The sequence below is a fragment of the Dipodomys merriami genome, unplaced genomic scaffold (genome assembly GCF_024711535.1).
Source record: "Dipodomys merriami isolate MVZ:Mamm:240054 unplaced genomic scaffold, mDipMer1.0.p SCAF_85, whole genome shotgun sequence".
NCBI classification, from domain to species: Eukaryota; Metazoa; Chordata; class Mammalia; order Rodentia; family Heteromyidae; genus Dipodomys; species Dipodomys merriami.
In genome coordinates, this window is record NW_027206457.1 from 2,792,501 (window position 1) to 2,816,291 (window position 23,791).

The following is a 23,791-nucleotide window of genomic DNA, read 5'->3' on the forward strand; positions in this document are numbered from 1 at the left end:
ACTCCCCAGGGTGGCCTAGATCCCTGCTGCCTGGGGCCAAGTCCCAGGAGCTGCTGGGAAGGAGAGGGGTGCTCCGGGCCCCCATTTCCTGTCTTCCTCCTTAGAGACTTTGGCCTTCATTTGGGGAAGTGGGGAACCCTTTCCAGATTCTTCCACAGCTCTTGGGTTAGTAAATGAGCCAGCAGTCCAGAATGAAAAGTTAACCCACTTTCCAAGAATACAGACTTTTTCTAAACCAGACCCAAATCCTGTAGCCAGAGCCTCTTAAGTTCTTATTAAGCAAAAGTGGCATTCCAAGAGCAAATCTGATCCCCACCCCCATAAACATATAACACACAAAACCATACAAAAACAACTAAAAACCAAACAATAGAAATCCTTTCTCCCTGTGAGTCTCAGAATAAACAAGGCATTACCTTTGGGAAAGAGGGGATTACAAACTTAGATTCTTCAGAAAATCCATCCGATTTGCCAAACTAGATAGCAAACCTCCTTCCATTGCATTGAGATCCATTGGGTTCCAAAGAAGCAGGGACCTGGGGGTGGAGCCCTTGAGCCCTGCACAGATGTTGGGGAGGGGAGGCCGGAAGGCTGCCTCGGAGGAGTGATTTATTTTATTTTTTAGATCTATATGTTTTGGCTGCATTTATTTATTTATTTCCAATGGGCTATTTTTGGTGTCTGCCAGGACTTCTTTGTAGCAAAAGCCCCCTTTTCTAGAATTTCCTTTCCTTTATTAGAGTTACAGCTCAGCTTTGTGCAGCCCCCCGGGGGAGCCGGCCAGCCGCTGGCAATTTCTCTCAGACACCCAATTACCCCCTGACGTCAGTGCGCCTCGCCCCGCTCCCCTGGGTGCCAGCATTTTTTCCTTTGTAACGCTAATAGCTGGCTAGCTAAGTGCCTGTCGGCTCCTTGGCAGAGGAGTTGATTGTGTTTTCGGCTGGATACTAAATCCAAAAACTATGTAAAAATGTCAATAGGTGAGTGCACATTGATTTTGGTTAGTCACAGTGATATTTGAGCCCCTTTGGGGACTCTGTCTGGGGAAGTATTTTACAAGAAAGATAATATAACAGAAAATTACTGGAGCTCCGCGGGTCTCTGGTGGGTTTCTTAGAGGCCTGCTAAATTGCTGTAGAATCAACAAATGCTTTATTAATCTAAATTTGTGGTTTTGTTCTTTCTTCTCTTCAGAAGGTTGGAGTTTTAATGATGCAGGCGGCTCTGGCGGCCAGGCTGGGCGGCGCGGCCTGCACCTTGGCTGATGGCTGGGGGGACCCCGGCTGGTAATGAACTCTCAAAGGGCCTGGGAGCAGGGAGGCTGCGTTCCCAGCCGGCTTCCTGGGGAATGTGGAGCAGGCGCCGGGCCTGCTGCTTGCCAGGCCGAGGTCTGCATGAGCAGATAAAGTGAGGGGCTGGGGGCCTGGAACAGCTGTACCGGCCAGGCTGACTGGGGGAGGCTGATAAGAGCCCAGAAGGAGCCCAGGCGGGTAGCATGGCAGCGCCAGGAATCTGACGGGGTATTCCGACTGGCAAGGAAAGTTAAGGGAGGCCAGGTCGGGGGGGATGGTTGGCAGACCTGTGGAGAGAGATAATCATAATTGATGGAATCAAAGTCACAGCACAGCCTTGTGTTTTCTTGGCAATTAATCTCTACCCCCCCAATACACACCCTCAATTTCTAACCCCCTGGCACTCTTCAAGCTCAGGATGCCCCCTAAGCAGTCTGCACACTCAGATAATCAGTGCATACCCTTCTCGCTTTGGGGTTGGGGGAAGCCAGAGAGATGTATGTGGCCAAGAAAAGACACAATTAGAGATTCATTTAAAAAACAACAACACACATACATTATGAACAAACAAGTCAGAAAAGAAAACTGCACTGAAAAGTTAAGGATGTGTCACCCTGGGAGCTCCACTGATCTTGCACAGGAAAGGAAGGAAGAAAATCGATGTCTTTGTAAGAGTATGGGCTCAGTGTCTCCTGGCTGGGCAGGACAATGTGGAGGCAGGGCAATTCGGGCGTATGCAGTGCGTGTGTGCGCACACATGCCCCCAAATGATGCTTCAGGGGGTGACAGCATAATGGGACGGGCAGTTGTCACCGTATACAGATGCCTGTATGTGTCATCTGTGCCCCTCTACCTTTTGTCCCTTGAAAGCCATTCCGTCTCTTGTGACCAAGAGCTCCAACCCCCTGCCTGCCCCCATAGGTGAGCTTTCAGATGGCCTTTTGTTCGGGCACACACGCTGGCACACACCTGCTTCAAAACACGAGTGACCACATAAACTCTGGCACACGCACACTCACTTCATGGCTCAGCCACTGCTTGCTGCTTCCTGAGCCCAGGAGTGCTGGCCACAGGATCTTGAGCAAATAAAACACTCCAAAAGATTTCCTTGGTGTCTTTTCAATTAAAATCAGTTCTTAGTAAACCTGTGTGTCCATTGCACATGCCAAGCCCAGGTCCTAAATAAGTTGATATTGTATAAAGGAAGCAATTGGTCCCAGCCTTCTAAGTGATTTCTCCCCTATGTGTGGCTTCTGCTTCTAGATTCCACTTGGTTGGGTAATTAGCATTTGGAAAAGAGGCCGTCTATTGGAAGGTGAAGCCATGATTCAGCAGGACTTTAAAAAATCATGCATTTGTCCCCTTTCCCCCTATACCATGGCTCTCCCTCCTTCTTGGAGCTGGTGTATCCCAGCAATCTCTTGGATGGATGACAGTTCTGTACCCAGAAACCAGGTGACTGAGGAATCTAGCGAGAACGGGACTGATTTTATTTGGCTTATTGATTGCCTCTCACCTTGGGGCTGAAACTAGCCTTGCTTGGAAGCAGGGTCCTGAGCATGGAGAATGTGGAAGGGCCAAGGAAAAGTGTGGGCTGGCTTCCAGTCCCCAGACTGCCGGCATTCCTGCACCAGCCTTTGGGTGGTTCCCCCTGAGCTTTGTCTACTCGATGTGGTGGGAGGAGGAGCCTTTGGAAAGGAGGCCCCCTGTGACTTCTGAGCCTTCAAAGCCAGGCCGACGGCTTCCAGACCCTTCAGCTCCCCTCCTGAAAGGGCTCTCCAGGCCAGCAGCTGTTTTGGGGCTTGCAGAGGTAAAAGGGGGCTGGTCCTTTGTCCCTTGGAGGAGGCCTCCGGGAGGCCCAGGCCTGCATGGCGGGCAGCCACATTAACCTTCCACCCCGGGTGGGAGGAGGCTTGCCTGAGGTCAGGCACATAATGAAGCTAGGTCCCTGGTTGTCCCCTGCCTGGGCTTAGGCAACAAAGGCCTAGTCAGGCTGTACAATGAGGAGGTGGGGGCGGGTAGGTGGGGCCACAGCCAGCCTTGTGGTCCTGGTTTCCTTCCAGCCCACCCCATGCTGGGCACTTCAAAGGAGCCTGGGGAGAGGCCAGCCAGACTGGGCCAGATTGGGCCTCCTGCTCCCAAAGCAACAGGAGGTGGAAAGCCACCTTGACAACTCTGGAGTCAGGTTTTTGGAATCCAGCACCCCGGGGAATCTGGGTGGTGGATCTTTCTTTAATACCCGTTTCTTCTTTGAGCTGGTGCTCAGTTTGGCCTTGCAATAATAACAATAATAACCTGGGTACCTGGCTCTAAGCTCATATCCTTGCCCAGGTGGAGCATTTCTTTCCTGTAGTGTAATGTGTTCTCAGGAATCACACTGATTGGCTTAGATCAATCCTGTGTCCATTAGTAAACTAATTTCTGTGACTGGGGGTGCAGTACTGTTTGGGGTATTGGAATCACGGGGCGGGGGGGGGTTACTCTAGGAAGATAGGATGGATGCTGGATATGGCCCATTCTACTATAGTCATCCATAAACATTCTTTGAACTTTATCCTCACACAGGCAGACCTGAGCTCCTAAGTGGATGCTGATCCCAGTTATGCCCAATTATGCTTCTTGTGTACTGTATGGTTTGTATGATGTCAGGCAAGTTACCTTGTTTTCTGTGCTCCGGTCTCCTCATCTGTGCAATGGAACTAAATACTGTGTACCACATAGGGTTGTTGTGAGAATTAAATGCGTTAATTCGTGTAAAGTGCTCAGAGCAGTGTTTGGCTCCTGGTAAGCACTTAAATATTAACTATTATTGTTTTCATTCACTAATTTATTCATGAACTCTTACGCACTCAGAAGCAAGTGAATAAATCACAGGCTTTGCTTTTGTGGAGCTCGCAGGGGATTCCGTGATTATTTTTCACTCATTTGTTTAAGAAATATTTATTAAGTACCTACTGTGTACCAGGCACAGACTAGGCAAAGCTTGAGTCCCAGCTGTAGGAGACAATCTCTGCTTTTGTGAAGATGGACAAAGAATCTTCCCTGACTCTCAGTTTCTCATCTTAGCAGAGTTTTGTACATTCACAGACCCGAAAGTGACATTTTCTCTGTGTGTTCTCAGAGAGGGATGTCGGCTCATCCTCAAAGCATTGTCCACCCCAGGAATTCAGCCTCTCCCTCCCCCCATCTTCATCCCTTTCTCAGGCCTGCCTTCTGTGTGGCTGGGCGACTCAGCTTCTGTGCTTCCAGCAAGATGGATGAGGTGTCTGTAGAGCCTCTCTGGCATCTGCCCTGGGGGTCAGCCTGGGTTCAGGTGTGGGTTCTTGGTGATAGCCACTGTGTCCAGCTGACCAGATCCCATCCTCACCTGGCGCTAACCTGGGACAGAACTCCTGGTTTGCTCCACTTTGGTTTGTATGGGTCATTTCCTGAGGCGGACCCCTTGGCCCTGTGTACCAGGATGCATGCTGGGATTCTGCTGGAGAGGAGACGGAGAGGGAGAAAGCCTGCTTGCTTCCTCTTCCAGCCCACAAGAAGGGGAGCTCACCTGTGATGTGCTCTGCATCGGAAATGGGTTGGGGGCAGCCATTCCCAGCCCTCAGCACCAGGTGCATGCTAAGCATTTCTCTCTGTCTGGATAGGCTATGTATTGGCATGACCTGTGCTAGCCTCCTCTCTGACCCCAGCTCATGTATCTAGTCTTTATCTTTTCTGTTTAATATCTCATATATGGTTATTCATGCCATGAAGTAAATGGCCCTTTATGCAAATATGTGATGATAGTCCTTGTTCCCATTGAACCACTTGCTTATACAGGGATGCTGATGCTTCAACCTCTGTGTGCTTTAGGCAAGGCTGGGTAGTGCAGACCATGAGCAGGCACACTTGGGAAATGGACCTGTCAAGCCTTATTTATTTATTTTGTTATTAGCACTTCTGGTGGTAGAATCTTGAGCATGGTAGGACATTGTGGGGATCCATTCCTAATAATGCTTTGGAGCATGTCATGTGGGAATGAGCTGTTTAGGCTGCCCAGACATGTTCTTTGGTGAATATATCTATATCTCTACATATTTATACATCTAGATCTCTACTATCTATCTATCTATCTATCTATCTATCTATCTATCTATCTATCTATCTATCTATCTATCTATCTAATCTGTTCTGGGGTTTGAACTCAGGACTTCAGTGCTCTCCCTTGCCTATTGTACTCCAAGCTGTTGTGCTGCCACTTGAGCATGACCCCTGACACTTCCATGTCCAGCTTTCTAGTGAGTAATTGGAGATAAGCGTCTCATTGACTTTTCTGCCTAGGTGAGCCTCAAATTTTGGTCCTCACATCTCAGTCTTCAAAGTAGCCAGGATTGCTGAGGTGAGGCACTAGCATCTGGCTAAGATTATGTATTTTAACCTATGAAGAGCCTAAGGCTCAGAGGTGTTCACTGGTGTGCTCACCTAGGAACATGCCAGGGCCTAGAGGAAAAGCCATGCATCTTTGATCCCAGAGCTCGAGTTATTGGCCAACTAAGTTCTATACCAACAGAGTGAATGGAGCACTCAAGCATCCTGTCAAAGGTGGCTGATTTTCTATCCACAAGTGTCACAGAAAAGATCTTTTTTGATAGATTGTAAAGTGTTCTTGGATCTTTGAAGATAGTCTGTCTCAGAATCCATCCTGAGCTCTGTAGACTGCTTTCTGTGGGACCCTCTGCTTCAGCCAGGCAAATCATTCCCAACGAGGGTCTGCTTCCTGATGATCGGTGGCCTAGATGAAAGAGCTGTGAGCAGCTTCTGAGAAAGAAGTAATCGATGACCCTGATCAGAGCCATGTGCCTTGGGCTGGAGCATTGGCTGCGAGGGAAGTTGCCCTATGTGTAAGTGCTCCCCAGGGCTCGGGTCTTGTGAGATGGGTTCATTAAGTTTGCTTGTAGCTTCCTCTTCTGCCTTCTGTACTGCACCTGAGGCCTACATCTCCTGATTTTAGGGTCTCCATTTCTCTCTTGTTCTCCATTCACTCTGTTGTCACTGGTTGCCTCTCCTGCTGCTGTGGGTTCACCCCACTGGGTGCCAGAGAATTCCAATAGGCACTGCCTGACGGGCACTGGTAACTCATCTGCAGATCCTGACAGAACTGTATTGTTGCCTCTTCTAGAACCCTTCCAATCTGCATGCACTTTTCCCCAAAGGAATTTATGATTATTATTGATAGGGTGGAAGCCCTGAAGAGTCTTTGAGGAGTTGGCATTACTCCAGGAATTGAAAATGGGTGAGTTGTATCTCATCAGTCCAGTGTTTAAGTTCTTTTGCCACCTCAAGTCTGTGATCATCAGCAATGAATCAGTTTGTAAGTCTCTGCAAAGCTGACCATGGAAGCCTCTTAGGAGGTGATGGGGGTTTTGGTGAGATGATGAGTGTGGAGACCAGCACACATAGGGGTTCTGGTCCCCATGGCCTGAGCAGGAGGCCTCAGGAGGGTGGAGGAAGCTGAGAGAGGATTTGCAACTGAACCACACTGTCTCAAGCCAACATCCTAAGTGATCATAGTGACAAATAAATAAAAACAAAGATATAGTTAGGAGCAAGTCTTCCTGTTTGAGGTCATCTGAACTTGTGCTTGTGCAGCAGCACATCGAGACTGGGCAGTTTATAAACAATAGTTTTATTTGGCTTCACAGGGCAAGCTGAGAGCCCAGCCAGGCCTCGCATCTGCCAAGGGTCTTCCTGCATTGTCCTATCAGTGCAGTAGACATCACAAGGCCCAAACCATGTAAGAAGAAAAGAAAGAGAGATGAGATGAGCCCATTCTTCTCTCTGGAGCCCACTCTAGCAAAGAGGGCTTTGGTCTACTTGTGGGTGGAGCCCTCTCCCCCCCACCCCCCCCACCCCTTGTTGCCTCTTAACATGTCCTCTTGGGGAATCAACACATGGTTGAAGCATAGCCTTTCCTAGACTTACACCCAAACTTCTAAAGCCTTTGTGCCTGAGTTCCTTAGCCAAGTGCTTGGGCTGCCTGCTGGGCCTGCTGTGGGAAGCCAGCTAGGAAGGCCTCCTCCTTCCCCAGGGAATTGGACCTCCAGGCTACCCAGTATCAATTCTGCTTCCCACCAGCCACACCACCTGTGGTACTGTGAGTGTCTGAAGTTTTCTTTCTTAAGGAGTTTTTTATCATGTGAATAACACAGCTGCACTCCATGTGGGATATATGTGTGTGTGTGTGTGTGTGTGTGTGTGTGTGTGTGTGTGTGTGTGTGTGTGTGTGTGTGTGTGTGTGTGTGTGTGTGTGTGTGTAAGAGTGTTAGCGCTTGAGCCAGGTATGATAGTGGTTCATGCCTATAATCCTAGCTATTCAGGAGGCTGAGATCTGAAGGATCATAACTTGAAGCCAACCTGGGCAGGAAACCCCAGACTCCACCTCCAATTTACCAGCAAAATGCTAGGCTGGCAGTATGGCTCAAGTTGGTAGAGTATCAGCCAAGCAAACAAACAAGAAAGTGCAAACTCTTGGGGTTTTTTGGGTCCGGTCGTGGGGCCTGAACTCTGGGTCTGGGCGCTGTCCCTCAGCTCTTCAGCTCAAGGCTAGCATTCTACCACTTGAGCCACAGTGCCACTTCTGGCTTTTTTTTTTCCTGCTTATGTGGTGCTGAGGAATCGAACCCAGGGCCTCATGCATGCAAGGCGCTCTACCACTGAGCCACCTTCCCAGCCCCAGAAAGTGCAAACTCTGATACTGGCAAAAGGAAAAAAAAAAAAAGAAAGCATGTTACTGCTTTAATTATTTAAACCATTAGACCTTCTAAATGTGCTACTATTGTGATGCTGTGATCACACTGGCTTGGCATTGGTTAGTTTATGAATATACCTGGGTCCCATCACTGAGGAGACTGAGAGTTTTTATGGAGGGTGGAGGAGGGGGTCTCATTGGCCTCCCTGGCCCAAACCTCTACCAACTAGACTGCAGAGCAAGGGAGCAAGAGGATGGGCACCCATGAGTCTTTTCTGTTACAGTGATCTCTTTGGCTCCTCCTCTTGATACAAAGACCTGTGTCTAGGCCCAGAGTAAGTTATTTGTAATGCGTTTTTAGAGTCAGCATTGCAATCTTAGCTATGACTGTCTGCTGTGTGGAAAAAGGAGGAGCCTGCGTTTGAAGTTTAATCCAGCTTCTACTTAAGCTCAGTCCCTGGGCAATCCTTTTTTCTGCCGCTGAGCTCAAACAGCCAGTTCTCAGGTTTGATCTGCTGCCCCACGGAGCCCTGCCCAATGTGAATTTGAAGAGTTTTTTTTTTTCCCCTCTCAACCAGGGAGACTTGCAAAAAAAAAAAGAAAAGAAAAGAAAAAAAAAGAAAAGAAAATGTCAGCTTGGTTCAGCAGTGTGGGCCCCCATGGTGGGTCCCTGGGTTCCTCCTGGTCTCTGGATAGTTTCTGGAGGGAGACTGGCTGGGGGCCCACCCAGACTGCCAGCTTTCGAAGGGTGCCTCAATCCTTCTCTGGTCCCCTCTGAGCTCTCTCTGTTGGTGGATGGCAAGCACTGGGGAGTCTGGGAGTCCTGTCAGGCATGTGGGGGGCAGAAAAAAAGGAGGGAAAAAAGGGAGGGAAATGAAAGGCGTGAGTTTGTCGGGAACTGGTGCTGGCGATGGAAACAGGAGCCGCAGCAGGACAGAACCCGGTGGCCTTCAAAACTTTTCTTCTCCCCTCACGCCACATGACTCGGAGGATGCAGGCAGTAATTAAAGACCCCCCTGGCTCCTCATTTTCTGTGTCCACGCCTTTGATCCGGCTCATGTTGGGAGGCTATTTTCATTGTCCTTGCCTTTCTTTCATTCTCTTTTGATGGCAGAAATGTTGATCTTTGATTCTGGAGTCGGAGGTGGGCAGGAGAGTGTTATAGGTCTTACATAATGCATCTTTTCACATCTTATTTTTAAACGCGAGCATAATCAGAGCCGGGCAGAGGCCGGGCTTCATTTCCACCCGTGTGTTGGAGAGAGGTGCTTGCTCGCCCTGTGGGGCCAGGCCTGGGGGGAGTGGGGCCAGGCAGTCCGGTGCAACTGAATGGAAATTACTAGACGAAACTTCCCCCCTTCCCCCCCCCCCTTCTAAATATAACCTGGAGGGAGTTTTTCCTAATTGTTCCCGGATGGGGAAAATGTGCTGGGAGAGCACAGGACCGAGGACTCCGCCTGCTTGCGCCTGGCTTCCCTTGGCATTGTGGGAGGCCTGTGCGTGCTTTATTAGTGAATGTTAATAAACTATGAGGACATGTTATAGGCACTAACGAGGCAGGGGCTGAGGGATGCTGTGGTGCTCTGCCAGGTGAAGGGAGGTGAGAGTATAGGCCCTACCTCAGGCAGGGTGTGTTTGCTCACTCTTTATGAACGTGCCTCCTCCCCGTATTAACCATCTTTTCCAGGATTAAATACCATGGGGTAAGAAGGGAGATCTGGCAGGTGATGGGAAACTCATAGTCAGGCCCAGGGCATGGATGTTTCAGGCTAGTCCAGGGATTGCATAAGGAGGCTAAGAAGCTGGGGCCATTGGCTTGGTAACTTCAGACTGCCCGTTGTTCTGCTCAGCTGCCTTGCCAGTGGCTTCCGGGTTTCCAAGGGGAGCTGGATCTTGGGGATGCATCAGAAATCTCCTGGAGAGAGAAGGGAATCTTTCTGTTGAGGGACAAATGGTTATAAAGGCTTCCAGATAGAAAAGTCTGGGTGTTGCTGGAAGGGAGGTGGTTGGAGCCTCAGAGCTGCTCAAGAAGGTGCTGGTGGCTTGTGCCTGTAATCTAGCTACTCAGGAGGCTGAGATCTGAAGATCTGCCTGGGCAGCAATGTCTGTGAGATTCTTATCTCTGATGAACCACCAAAAAGCTGGAAGTAGAATTGTGACTCAAGGTTGTACAGCACTAGCCTTGAGCAAAGGAGCTCAGGGACAGCACCCAGGCCCTGAGCTTAAGCCCAACGACCAACAAAAAAAGCAAGAATGGCGGGTGAGCAGGAAGGGCTGGGGCCTCAGCCAGGATTTTATGGTCTCTATAGGGGTACCCTTGCAGAACCTGTGGCAGTGTGGTAACTGGCTCCCAGGATGAATTGTACTGAAGTTTGAACTCAAAGCCCTGGCCCTTGCTAGGCAGAGGATCTACCACTGGAGCTATGCTCTCAATCCTTTATGCTTTAGTATATTTTCAGAGAGTGTTTTGTGTCTAGGGCCAACCTCTGACCTTGATCTCTCTTACGATGCCTGTGGAATAGCTGGGAGCTACAAATGTGTGCTTCTGTGCCCAGCTATTAGTTGAAATGGGGGTCTTACTAACTCTCTGCCTTGAACCACAATCCTCCTAATCATTACCTCCTTGATGTCTGGGATTATAGAGGTGATCTACTATAGTCGTGTCAAGTGCCAGGATTTTTAGGCACTACATTTTTAGTAGATATTCATTGAGCACATACTGCTCAGAGTTCCAGGCATAGAATAATAAGTAAGGCAGACCCAGAGACTCCCCTGTAGAACTCCTAGTCCAAGGGAGAGAATGGCAATAGATAAGTCATCACATAAATGACAGACATACTCTGAGAAACGCAGCTAGGCTATTCTTTCTCATGTGACCACTATGGGATGTATTTCCTCAAGCTTGGATGGCATGCACCAGTCCCTTCACTTGGCCTCTTGCTACAGACGAGAGATGAACACAGAGCTGGGAATGTGGCTTAGTGGTAGAGTGCTTGCCTAGCATGTATGAAGCCCTGGGTTCGATTCCTCAGTAACACATAAACAGAAAAAGCCAGAAGTGGCACTGTGGCTAAAGTGCTAGCCTTGAGCAAAAGAAGCTCAGGGACAGTGCCCAGCCCTGAGTCCAAGCCCTAGGACTGGTCAGAGAGGGTGTGGGAGGACACAGTCTATACATGCTGTTGTCGCCACACTGGACTGTCTTACAGAAAGCTATTTGATAGGAATGCACTCTAAAAGAATGACAAAGCAGAGGATAGCAAATAGATAGGCAGTAAGTCATGCAGTCACATATTGTCAGGACTGTGCACTGTGCACTGTTCACGGCTGCTTGTGCTCTATTTCCTGAATCTCAGTCATTGCCAAGTATTGTGCACTGCAGTGTGTGCTCCAGGCCCTAGGATGGCAATTCAGGCTTGTTTACACCAGCACGATCCCAGACTCAAGGACAGTGCACAGTGACACATCAACATGGTGGCTATGTGGTCACTATGCACTAGGAATTTTCAGCTATCTTACAGTCTGGGGGAGTGGACCACTGTGGCTCATGCTGTCCACCATAGATTAGAGATGTCACATGTCCTAGGCAAACACCCTTGATAGCTAAAGCGAGCCCTGAAGTGAGAGAAACAGTGCCCCCTCCTTCTAAGGATTCACACTGCTTTATCACTATGCCTAGTAGCCTGAGGCCATTGGACTCCTCACTACTCTGTGGGCTCAGTTCCTCTTTCCCTCTCTCCATCCCAAAGACAGACCCAGCTAGGTCTGAGCAGGAGATGGGCAGGCAGTGTACCAGCTCATATATGGTTTCTGGCCTGCAGTCTGGGGTCTTTGTCCCTGCCCTGTTTTTATCACTGTCTAGAATTTGTGCTGATTAACTACATGATAATTTTTAAGTGTTTCTTTAATTTTCCCCAGGGTAATTGGAGCTCTAAATTTAGATTCTTGATATATTGCTGCAGTTTTAACTGGGTACTGGTGACTCATGTTTGTAATCCTAGCTACTTAGGAAGCTGAGACCTGAGGATCATGGTTCAAAGCTAGCCTGAGCAGGAAAGTTCATGAGACTCATCTCCAACTAACCACCAGGAAAATGGAAGTGGAGCTGTGGCTCAAAGTAGAGTGCAAAAGAGCAAAAAGGACAGTCCCCAGGCCCACAACCTACCAAAAAAAATCCTCAAGTATAAAAATATACTCTCATTAAAATGAAAAATATATTTTTAAGGCCGGGTGTGGTGGTATACATTTGTAGTCCCAGCCACTTGGTGTAGGAGTGGGGGTTGAAGCAAGAGTAAGTTACACTGGGAGACCCTGTGTGGAGCTGTATTGAATATAAGAATGTTCCCAGAGCCAGTTGTGATGGCTCTTCTTATAATTCTAGCTACTCAGGAGGCAGAGATCTGAGGACCACAATTCAAGGCCAACCTAGGCAGGAAAGTCAGTTTATACTGACTCATCTCCAATTAACCAGCAAAAAGTCTGAAATAGAGCTGTGATTCAAGTAGTAGAGTGCCAGCCTTGTGTGAAGTTAAGTGTTCAGGTCCTGGGTTCAAGCTCCAATACTAGCAGGATAGGGTGTAAAGATGTACCCGCTCTTGAATTCTTTGTAGCTCTAACCCCAGCAGTGACTGTACATTTGCATGCTCTGTGTGTGTGTGTGTGTGTGTGTGTGTGTGTGTGTGTGTGGTGTGTGTGTGTGTGTGTGTGTGTGTGTGTGTGTGTGTGGTGTGTGTGTGTATCTTTTTTTAAACCATATGAGGTGGTGAATTCTTCGAGGGCCACGTTGGGCTTGGTCACCACTGAGTACTCTGTTGGTGGCACACAGAACACCCAAGCAAGTGCTTGTTGGGTGAAAGGTTACATAGCATAGTTGTGGTAGACACCAAGCACCTTTGCTCCTTGTCCACAGACAGGAATTTTTGAGGATTCAGACAGATATCAGGACCAGCAGTGTGGCCCAGGGCATGACCTCTTTCTTCCTGGGGCGCTTCCTTAAATGCCCAGCAGGGCAGGGCCCTGGCTATTGGTGGTGGACACCTACTCAGAGCTGCCAACATAAAGCTCAGATACAGTCATCCTCATGATAATAAACCCCCTTTCACCCTCACCCATGAGGTAGGTGTCATGTCCTCCATTCCCATTTCACAGACTCAGAATCCGAGGCTCAAAACAGTTTGATAATTTGTTCAAGATTCTGCAGTGAGGCAGGGACGATCATGTTCTGAGCCCGAGCAGTCTGCGTGCCCCCTCCTGCTTCTGTGGGTTGGCACCCCACGAGCCTCCCACCTCGTCTTCTGCCTCCCAGGCCCTACTGCTGTGCTCAGGGCCATGTCCCATCTGTCAGTTTCTGTTCTGGCCAGCTGCAGTGTGCCTCCTGGGATCCTAGACCAGGACAGTTGCTGCTGAGGGAGGGGAAGGGAGCTGGCAGGCTCAGCCTGGCTCCAGCACCTGGCTCTGAATGTATGGCTTGAGGGACCGGCTGACAGCCCATGACTTGCCCCCAGGGCTGGCCTTCCCTCAGCCTCCTTTTCTGAGCAGGTGGAGTGGGACTTGGAAGGCCCAGTGAGCCCCACCAAGCCTGGAGCAAATGTATCCTGGCTCCCCTCTCTTGTGGTAGAGAGTGGGGTTGGAGGAGAGAGATGGAGAAGGGGCTGAGAGAAAAGGGCAGAATGAGGGAGGCTAAGGAGAAGCGCAGGCCAGATGTGGAGGCCAAGATAAGGAGGCTGAAGGGATAGGAACCCACAGTCCTGGCCGGCTTGTCAGAGGAAAGCAGTGACCAGAGGAAGAAGTAGGACTTAGAGGAGGAGAAGCAGGAAGGTGTAAAGGAGGGATTCAGAGGCCTGCAGAGATGGAGGATAGAGTTTGGAGGAGAGGTGTTAGAATTGTAACATTTGAAAATCATAGCGTTACAAAGGTCGAAAAGCACAGAGGTTGGGAAGTTCCAGTCCCTGCACAGAAGCATGGGTGGGCACTGAGGGTGGTGGCTGCCCTCCTGGCAGAGTGAGCTGAGTAGCCATCACAGTGTGTGTGTGTGTGTGTGTGTGTGTGTGTGTGTGTGTGTGTGTGTGTTCTGGTGTGGATGATCTGATCTGAGGTTCCCTGAGCGGCACACACCCTGCTGGTTGGTTATCCTCTCAGGCTGCACTTCTAGCACAAGGTTTGTAAATCTGCCCTGTTGGCTTTATCACCCATATGAACTAGACAGTGTTAAAACCCACTGGGCTGGGAAGGTGGCTCAGAGGTAGAGCGCTTGCCTTGCATGCATGAGGCCCTGGGTTCTCAGCACCACATAAGCAGGAAAACCAAAAGTGGCGCTGTGGCTCAAGTGGTAGAGCACTAGCTTTGAGCTGAAGAGCTGAGGGACAGCGCCCAAACCCAGAGTTCAGGCCCCATGACCAGCCAAAAACAAAACAAAACAAATAAACAAAAAAAAACCAAGACGTTTTCTCCCCTCTTTCAGAGACCAAAGCTCTCTTGACCAGAGGAAAAAGCAAGCTGCCTAAAGGGAACTCATGTCTCATTTTCCATTCAAACCTAGGAGTAGCTAAGTCTGGATGTTTGTAGATTATATTTTCTCCACACTGGAGTCGATGCTGCTGCCATGACTCAGGGTCACAGGCACCTTTGCTGTTAGGCCATTTCCCCCCAAACCCCCCTTCACTTCTAGCTTCCTTTCTCATTGCAACTTGGATCTTGGGTTTCCTCATGCAGCTTTTTCTGCTTTGTTTGGCTGAGGCTTGGACTCCAGATTTAGGTGAGCCTTTTGATCACCTGCTGAGGACGGATGCTTTCCTAAGACCACGGGCTCACAGAGCTGACGGTCTGGAATTTCTTGGACAGTTCTCAGTCCATTGGCCTTGGTCTTCCTTGGTACTTACAGTCTTCAAAGGCTGTGCTTTTCCAGATGATGGCACAGACTTAACTGCTGGGCTGGTTTTGAATTGTGATCCTCAGTTCTCAGCCTCCTGAGTAGCTAGGATTATAGGCGTGAGCCACTGGTGCCCAGCTGGCCAGGCTTTTTGAGCCAGCCCTCACTGGCATCTCTGAACATTCTGTGTAATGTCTATTGGTTTTTTTTGTCTCATGTCAAATCCTCATGGTTTTTTTTTTTCATTCATTCATTCACTCATTTAATAAATAATAGAGATTAGCACTCAGGGCCCCACAGCCAAATCCTAGGGTCTCTGTGGGACAACAGAAATCATCTTGGATAACCCACATTGCCTCTGTTGGATGTCCTATAGACTACTAGCTCTCCAGGCTGTTGTTTGTGCATGCGTGCATGTATATACCAATACTTGGGCTTTCACTCTACTATTTGAGTGATACTCTCACATTTGATTTTAACAGACAAAATATGGTGGGGAAGTGGTGAAAGTGAGCAGCTGGATGGACAGATGGAAGGATGGACAGATGGAAGGATGGACAAATTCTGTGAACTTTGGTATTAGGGTGAGGAGAGGGAGAATATAGATGAGGAACACAGAATTGGACAGGGGAGGAGGCCAGTTACAACCTCAGATTGTGTGTTTTAATTCTTTCTGGTCATCTGAAGCTAGCCACCTGCTCTTGTCACTGTCACCTTCTCCTCCAGGCTGGCCATTTCCTCCCCTGCTACTCTCCCTATTCCAACCATACCCAATACAGCATTCAGAGTGCCTTGACTACAGCAACCAGGTCAAAACAGGTGTAGTGTTTTTGTCCCCAAAACTTAGTAGTTGTTGACAAATAAAACGTGTAAATCCAGAGGGGGATGGGAACCCTTCCCTTCCCTTCCCTCCCCTCCCCTCCCCTCCCCTCTCCTTCCCTTCCCTTCCCTTCCCTGCTGGTAATGGGGCTTGAACTCGAACTCACGTCTCACACTTTCACTTGGCTCTTTTTTGTTCAAGGCTGGTGCTCTTACCACTTGAGTCATACCTCCACTTCTGTCTTTTTGCTGGTTAATTGGAGATAAGAGTCTGATGGACTTTCCTGCCTGGACTGGCTTCAAACAGCCATCCTCTTGAGCAGCTAGGATTATAGATGTGAGCCTCCAGTGCCCTGGCTTATTTCATTTTTAATATAGTATCTAGTGCTATATGTAAAATGAAGCAGATCCAGGTGGAGCCCCAAACTGCCTTTCCCACCAGCTCCAGGTGATGCCCACACTATTGGACTCACCTTGTGAGTGGCTGGCTGTGACCTCAGAGACCAACTATACTCTTCCTGACACCCCTCCATACGCCGTCTGCTCCCTGCATCCCTGGAGCATGAGTTAGAAGGTCAGCTGCCCTTGTGATGTGGTTTGAGGTATCCAGCACAGCTGGCCCTGTGTCCTCAAACAGAAATCCTTGCCATACCCGGTCTGAGACTCCAAGTGGTCCAATCTTTGTATTATTTTTGTGTGTGTATGTTGTTACTGGGGCCTCAGCTCAGGGCCTGTGCACTGAGGGCCTGTGTGCTTTCACCTAACTTTTTCACTCAAGGTTGGCACTCTATCAATTGAGCCACACTTACACTACCAGCTTTTTTTTTTTTTTTTTTTTTGGCTAGTCACGGGCTTGAACCCAGGGCCTGGGTGCTGTCTTTGGTCTTTTTCTGCTCAACTCTAACACTCTACCACTTTGAGTCACTGCACCATTTTTAGTTTTCTGGTAGTTAATTAGAGATAAGAGACTAACAGACTTTTCTGCCCTGGGCTGGCTTCAAACCTCAATCTCAGACTCTTGAGTTGCTAGGATTACAGATATGAGCTACCAGTGCCCTGCCTGTTTTATTTTGTTTTGTGCCAGTACTTGGACTTAAACTCTGGGCCTGGGTGCCTGTCCCTTAGATATTTTGCTCAAGTGGAGCCATGACTCTACTTCTGGCTTTTTGCTGGTTAATGGAAGATAGAGTTACATGGACTTTCCTTCCTGGGCTTCTTACTTTTTTTTTTTTTTTTTTGGTTGGTCGTGGAGCTTGAACTCTGGGCTGGGCCTGAGCACTGTCCCTCAGCTCTTCAGCTCAAGGCTAGCGCTCTACCACTTGAGCTACAGCGCCACTTCTGGTTTTCTGGTGGTTTATTGGAGATAAGAGTTTCACGGACTTTCTTGCCTGGGCTGGCTTTGAACTGCGATCCTCAGATCTCAGCCTCCTGGGTAGCTAGCATTACAAGCATGGATTGCTGGCCCTGGCTTGGTCCAGTTTTTATAAGGGCAAGAAAGCTGTTGCTCATGGTTCCTACAGAGGTGATGTACATGGATGTCCAGTATAGGGAACATGCTTGCCAGGAAACCATTGCTGCCCCTTACTGGCATGTTTTGCCTGAAGTCACCTTCCTGTGTGACACTCTGTGCCTGTCTTAGGAAGGCTAGACGGCCAGATCCCTCTCCGCTTCCTTCTTACAGCAGGATGCTAGTAGGTGATCGATTCTACTTCCTGCCAGATTACCACAGACCTCACCTCATTTGCCCACTCCAGGTCTGAGAATGTGGATTCTCCAAGTAGCAGGGCAGGAGGTCCTGCCCGTACTTGCTGGTGCTTTTCAGTCTCCTCAGAATCCTGCTTGTCGGTCAGAGAAGGCTTCTTGGAGGAGGAAGAACCATGGAGTATGTGCCCATACATGCGTAAGCACGTGTGCATGCATGTTGTATGTATAGGTTTGTGTGTGGGGCCTGTGTGGATGTGACTGTATCCAGACAATACATGCACATATGCACTGCAGGTGTCTTGCAGGTACACACAGGCACAGGTGTGGAGGTGCCCAGCAGGCATGTGTGTTTGTGTACAGGCCTGTATGTGTGTATTTGCATGTAGGTAAGTATGCGAGCAGTCAGGATGGTAAGAGCAAAGCTTGGGTGCCAGTGACATCAGCTTTAGAACCTTCCCTGGCCCCCATCCATCCCAGGCTGGAGGAGAAGCGCTGCTGTTTGGTAGAGCAGATTTTGCAGCTTGGCTTTATGTGCGTGTGAGCACTTGGGTGTGTTTTAATTAACTAGAACATTTGCCTGGAAATGAGCAGCGGCGGCAGCCGGCGCAAAGGCAGCTGGAGGAGGCGGGGCGGTGGCAGCGCTGTGGCGGCCGTGCAGCCTGTGTGTCGATGTGCCAGTCCTGGCTGAAGGGCTGGCGGATGGCAGGGTGGGGTGGGGGCAGGTAGTCCCAGTGCTGGCCATTGCTCCAGTAGGAGAGGATCCTGGGAGTGGCTGAACTTCTGGAACTCAGTCCCTTCCTGAGACAGAGATTTACTGAAGGAAACTCCCCTCTTGTCTTCTAGGCAGTTCCAAGGACTCGGAGCCTCAGCCGTTGCTAAGGTCCACTCTTGAGCACCTCTAGAAGAAGGGTTTCTCCATGGGTCTGTTAGCCTCTACTTCCCCTTCATCCCGTTTCACCTCCAGGATCCCTGAATCCAGCCTCGTTCCTTCCTATCTAGTGGTTCAGGGGGAAGAATCTGCCCCGATTGGCTTGGTGACTCCTGTAGAATGTGGTAACCTTTCAGATCTCCCTGTTCTCACTGGAGATGTGGACACCCCACTATGAGCATGTGGAATGTGATGCAATACGTCCACGTGGCCAGTTTGTGATTCTCTAATGTCACACGCTGGCTGCTGCCCACCAAGGCCACATACCACAGATCCCTTAGGCACAAAATGGGTGATAAGAGGTACCAGAGAGGCCTGAGCTGATGGCAGGGACAGCTGAGTCCTCTTCCCACTCACTCTCTTTCTTGGTTCTCTGCTCACAAAAGGAAAGAGCAGGAATCTCAGACCATGTTTAATACTAATTTCTCTGTCCTTTTGCTCAGCAGACAGCTAAATCCCAAGAGGGGATATGCAAGGACTTCAGTTGTGCCTCTTTACACATGTGGAGATGCATGTACAGATATATGCACATGTGTTCTGTGGTTAATGCACATATGCACATGCATGTGCATTCAGGTATGCATTACATAGCCATATGGTCACACATGTGCGTGCAAACATGGAAAAGCATGCAGGTATATACATGTCTGTCCATATGTTCACACACATGTGTATCAATGTTTAGGGACATGTGTGTCCTATATTCATATATAGGTACATATAAACATACAAATGTGCACATATATGCCCTGTGTTCATAGAGGTGTGTGTGGATACATAAATATGTAGGTGTGCACCTGTGTTCCTATGTGTTCACACACATGTGGTTTGGCCCCTCAGTTTAGTCTTCCAATCTAATTGCCTTTCTGAAGAAATATGCCTGCTTTAAATTTTAATTAGAAACCAGTGCTGAGAGACCCGGGAGCAGTAACTGAGGTTTTGCTCATCGCAAGAGTTTCTCTTATGTTTCTTAAATCTAAGTCTAGGACAGCTTTGGTTAGGGTGGTACTGGACAATGCTGTTCCTCATGCTGGTGTGTGTGTGTGTGTGTGTGTGTGTGTGTGTGTGTGTGTGTGTGTGTGTGTGTGTGTGTGTGTGTGTGTGTGTGTGTGTGTGTGTGTGTGTGTGTGAACTAGGGCTTGAACTCAGGGCCTGAGTTTTTCACCTAAGGTGGGTACTCTACCACTTGAGCTGTACCTCCACTATTGGCTTTTTGATGGTCAGTTGGAGATAAGAGTCTCACAGATTTCCTTGCTTGGTCTTGATCCTCTGAACTCAGTCTCTTGAGTACCGAGGATTACAGGTGTGAGCCACCAGTGCCTGACATGGTGGGTGTGTCTTGGTACCTCTAAATGACCATGCAGTTGTTTGTTAATGGACATCAGGATTCTGCCTAGGTAGGAACCTTTCCTGCAGTTCTAAAACAAATACCAATGAAAGAGGAATTGGAGATAAGGCAGGGGTAGCTGAGGGCTGTAGGGTGCCAGGATCCTTTAGAAGAGATGAGGTCTCTGTCCTTTTTGTCTGGAAGCTGCAGCCTCTGCTAAGTGGGATTTTGCTGTGGTTTGTTGTTTCTCTTGGGCTGGGGATGTGGTTAGCATATTTGTTGTAGGTAAGATGATATGGGTCAGGTGGGGAGTAATTACCTGGCTACCAGGGTGGGGTGGTGAGCCCTACCTGCTGTGGAAAGCACTGCTGAGCTCCTGGACCCAAGCATGGGCCCTGTGGTGTGGGGGAATGGTACCAGGGTGTGGGTGGCCTCCAGGTGGGGCGCCTCCTGGTGGGACTGGCTTCTATACTGTCCCAGAGAGGCCATGGCACTGGAGGGTTGAGGGACATTCTTTGTTGCTCCACTGGGCCCCTCTCCCCAACTGTAGGAAGCTCTTGAACTCAGCACTTTGGTTTAGTACTTCAGTTGTGGCTCCTTCCTTCCTTCCTTCCTTCCTTCCTTCCTTCCTTCCTTCCTTCCTCTCTCTCTTTGTTTCTTTTCTTTCCTTCCTTCCTTCCTTCCTTCCTCCCTCCCTCCCTCCCTCCCTCCCTCCCTCCCTTCCTTCCTTCCTTCCTTCCTTCCATCCTTCCTTCTTCTCTCTCTCTCTCTCTTTCTTTCTTTCTTTCTTTCTTTCTTTCTTTCTTTCTTTCTTTCTTTCTTTCTTTCTTTCTTTCTTTCTTTCTTTCTTTCTTTCTTTCTTTCTTTCTTTCTTTCTTTCTTTCTTTCTTTCTTTCTTTTTTTGGGTCCAGTTGTGGGGCCTGAACTCTGGGCCTTGGTGCTGTCCCTCAGCTCTTCAGCTCAAGTCTAGCACTTTACCACTTGAGCCACAGCGCCACTTCCAGCTTTTTTCTTTTTGCTTATGTGGTGCTGAGGAATCGAACCCAGGGCCTCAGGCATGCAAGTGAAGCTACCACTGAGCCACCTTCCCAGCCCTCTTTGTTTCTTTCTTTCTTTGTTTCTTTGTTTCTTTCTTTCTTTCTTTCTTTCTTTCTTTCTTTCTTTCTTTCTTTCTTTCTTTCTTTCTTTCTTTCTTTCTTTCTTTCTTGTTTTCTCTTTCTTTCTTTCCCTTCCTTCCTTCCTTCCTTCCTTGCTTCCTTCCTTCTTTCTTTTTTCTTTCTTTCTCTTTTTTCCTCTTACTTCCCTTCACTTCCCTTATCCCCCCCCCCGTTTTTTTTTGTTGTTGTTGTTGGTTATGGCATTTGAACTTAGTGCCTGGGCACTGTCCCTAAGCTTTTTCAGGGCCTGGGCACTGTCTTTGAGCTTTTTTGCTCAAGGCTAGCACTCTACCGTTTTGAGCCATGGGTACACTTTGAACCACAGATCTACTTCTAGTTTTCTAGTGGTCAATTGGAGTTAAGAATCTCATGGACTTTCTTGCCTTGGCTGGCTTTGAGCTGAGTTCCTCAGCTTTCAGTCTTCTGAGTAGCTAGGATTATAGGCATGAACCACCAGTGCCTGGCTCCCTTTCCTTTCCTTTCTCCTTTCCTTTCCTTTTCCTTTCCTTTCTCCTTTCTCCTTTCTCCTTTCTCCTTTCTCCTTTCCTTTCCTTTCCTTTCCTTTCCTTTCCTTTCCTTTCCTTTCCTTTCCTTTCCTTTCCTTTCCTTTCCTTTCCTTTCCTTTCCTCTCTCCTCTTCTCTCCTCTCCTCTCCTCCTCTCTCCTCTCCTCTTCTTTCCTCTCAGCTTTAACTAACACTTTGGACTTGCTAGGCAGGGGCTCTGCCACTTGAGTCCCCTCTTCAATCCTTTTTGCTTTCTCTCAGAAAGAATCTCATGCTTTTTGCCTGGGACTGGACACAGACTTGAGATCCTCCTACCTAGGACTTCGGCATAGGATCATGAGTGTGTACCACCACACTTAGTTTATTTGTTGAGATGAGGTTTCATTTACTTTTTCTCCAGGCTGGCATGAAACTATCCTCCTCCCGATCTCCAGGTCCTAATTAGCTTGTGCTAAAGATATTGGACACTATGCCTGGTCTTGGCTATATTCTCTTCAGCTCCATCAGTGACTATGGAGGTCTTACCTTCTCTGCACCTTACTTTTCTCCTCTGGAAGGAAGGGATAGTCATCAGTACCTAGCCCATAGGGTTACCTGTATCCTTTATTTACAGTTGTGAAATCCAGAAAGCCTGAAACCTGGAATGGGTATATGCATGGGCATACACATGAAACTCATTTGACAGTGAAACTTGATGAGCTGATTTGAAGTTATTTATACCAGGTTTATCGTTGTTCCTTTTGGTGAATACTTCTTGTTGCAGAAAAACCAACATGCTGATCTCTTTGGGGGTGCCCCAAATACTCCAAAAAAATGCATTGTATTGGCTTTCTCAAACCAAGAAAAACTGAGTCCTGGCACATATGGGACTGACTGCAAGGGTTTTGGGTGAAGGCTGAAGGCTGGCAGATATGAAGTAAATGGAATCTCCACACAGAATAAATGCTCACTAGATTGTAGGTAACACTGTCACGTGACCCAACCAACAGCGCCATATTGCACAATTTCTGCCTTTTATACTTCTTTCTTAACCCTCTTGGCCATGTAGAGTGGAGCCCTTTATGTCATCCTGGCATAGTGTGTGTGTGTGTGTGTGTGTGTGTGTGTGTGTGTGTGTGTGTGTGTGTGTGTGTGTACACACACGTATACACACACGCCTATGCCATTCCTCTTTGGAGGGAGGTGGGTGCTCTGGAGTCATTTGCTTGGTGTTTGTCACCTTAAGGAAAGGTAAAGCCACAGCATAACCCTGGGTCAGTCTGGGAGGCCAGAACCAGGGGACTTCTTTCCATCTCACCCAGTCCTGCTGCCTCAAGGCTCCATTAGTCTTATGCTGGGGACATTGGGTCTTCTTAGTCCCCAGAAGCCCTTTGGTTCCAAACTGCCTGGTGATGGGCCAGTAGGGCTTGGAATCCATGGACTGTGAGAGAAGGCAATTAGGAAAATTTAGGGTAAACCACCTTTTATTCATGAATCTATGTGAACTCCCCAATAAGTCATCTTTGGAATGTTTGCTCCACCAGATGAGTGCTCTCATCTGGGCAGTGTCTGCCTCTGTGCTCTGGGCATAATTTTGTTCTCTGAACAGCTTCTCTTTAAGAGCCCCACACGTGAAAAAAGATACTTGAGACTTCTGGCCTCAAGCTGGTGTTGTCATCTAGGCAGTACTTTATCTCCATGTTTGGGTTGTAAAACCCAGCAATTAAGCAAATCCCTGCTCCAGATTCATCATAGCCCATGTTGGCTCAGAATGAGGTGGTCTGTGGTATCCCTCTAAGCTCAAAGCTTTTGTGTGGGGAGAGCTGGTGCATATGAGGAAACTGAGACTCAGAGAGGGAAGCCCTGGTTAGAAATGACACAGGAGGCAAGCTTTGGACTCCTTGTCTACCTTGATTCACACCAGAGTGGCTGTGTTAAGTAGGCAGGGCGGCCACTTTTGTCTGTGAGGTGAGTGGCCCTCTGGTTTGTATATGGTTCTGGTGATGAGATCTGATACCTCAGGGGCTGATGGTCTGGGTGGGGACATACACAGGTGTAGTGTGCCTTTTTTGGAAGGAGTCATGTACTTTTGGCTGTGGTCTGTGGGTGCTTGCACAGATTGGTGTCAGGCCAGCTGAGGGTCTCGTGCTGTGGAGTGCCTGCATCTCTTGGCTTGATTGAGTGTTCAGCACAATGCCAACTGACTCCAACTTTGGAGAGTCAGCTGCTGTTCCTCCTCTTCACCCCTTGGGGCCACTGTCTCATTTGAGGGGGAGCAGGCAGGGTTACTCACCTTAGGTTTCTCTGCTTCCTGTCCCAACTATCCCACATCTGGCATCGGCACTTGAGGGTAGAGCCACACAGCCTGAGCAGTGCTTGCCTAGCTAGCCTGGCTGTGCTGTTGTATGGGGTGCAAGGCTGGGTGATAATATCGGCTGTTTTATTTCTTGTGGTCTTATGAATCCTGTTGGTAAGAGAATGAAGTTTAGGGA

At 48.6% G+C, this 23,791-nt stretch overlaps 1 protein-coding gene across 5 annotated transcripts in view; it reads left to right on the forward strand.

Moving 5' to 3' along the window:
• Znf423 (zinc finger protein 423) overlaps window positions 1-23,791 on the forward strand; it is a 324,973-nt gene that overhangs the window by 140,178 nt on the left and 161,004 nt on the right. The window contains exon 1 of one of the 5 annotated variants that reach the window (XM_070011963.1): window positions 3,410-3,477. The exons of the other annotated variants lie outside the window; for them this stretch is intronic. The gene's annotated coding sequence lies outside the window, so the exon portion shown is untranslated. Of the gene's footprint in view, window positions 1-3,409; window positions 3,478-23,791 lie in introns of those variants that run through there. 5 annotated transcript variants of the gene reach the window in all.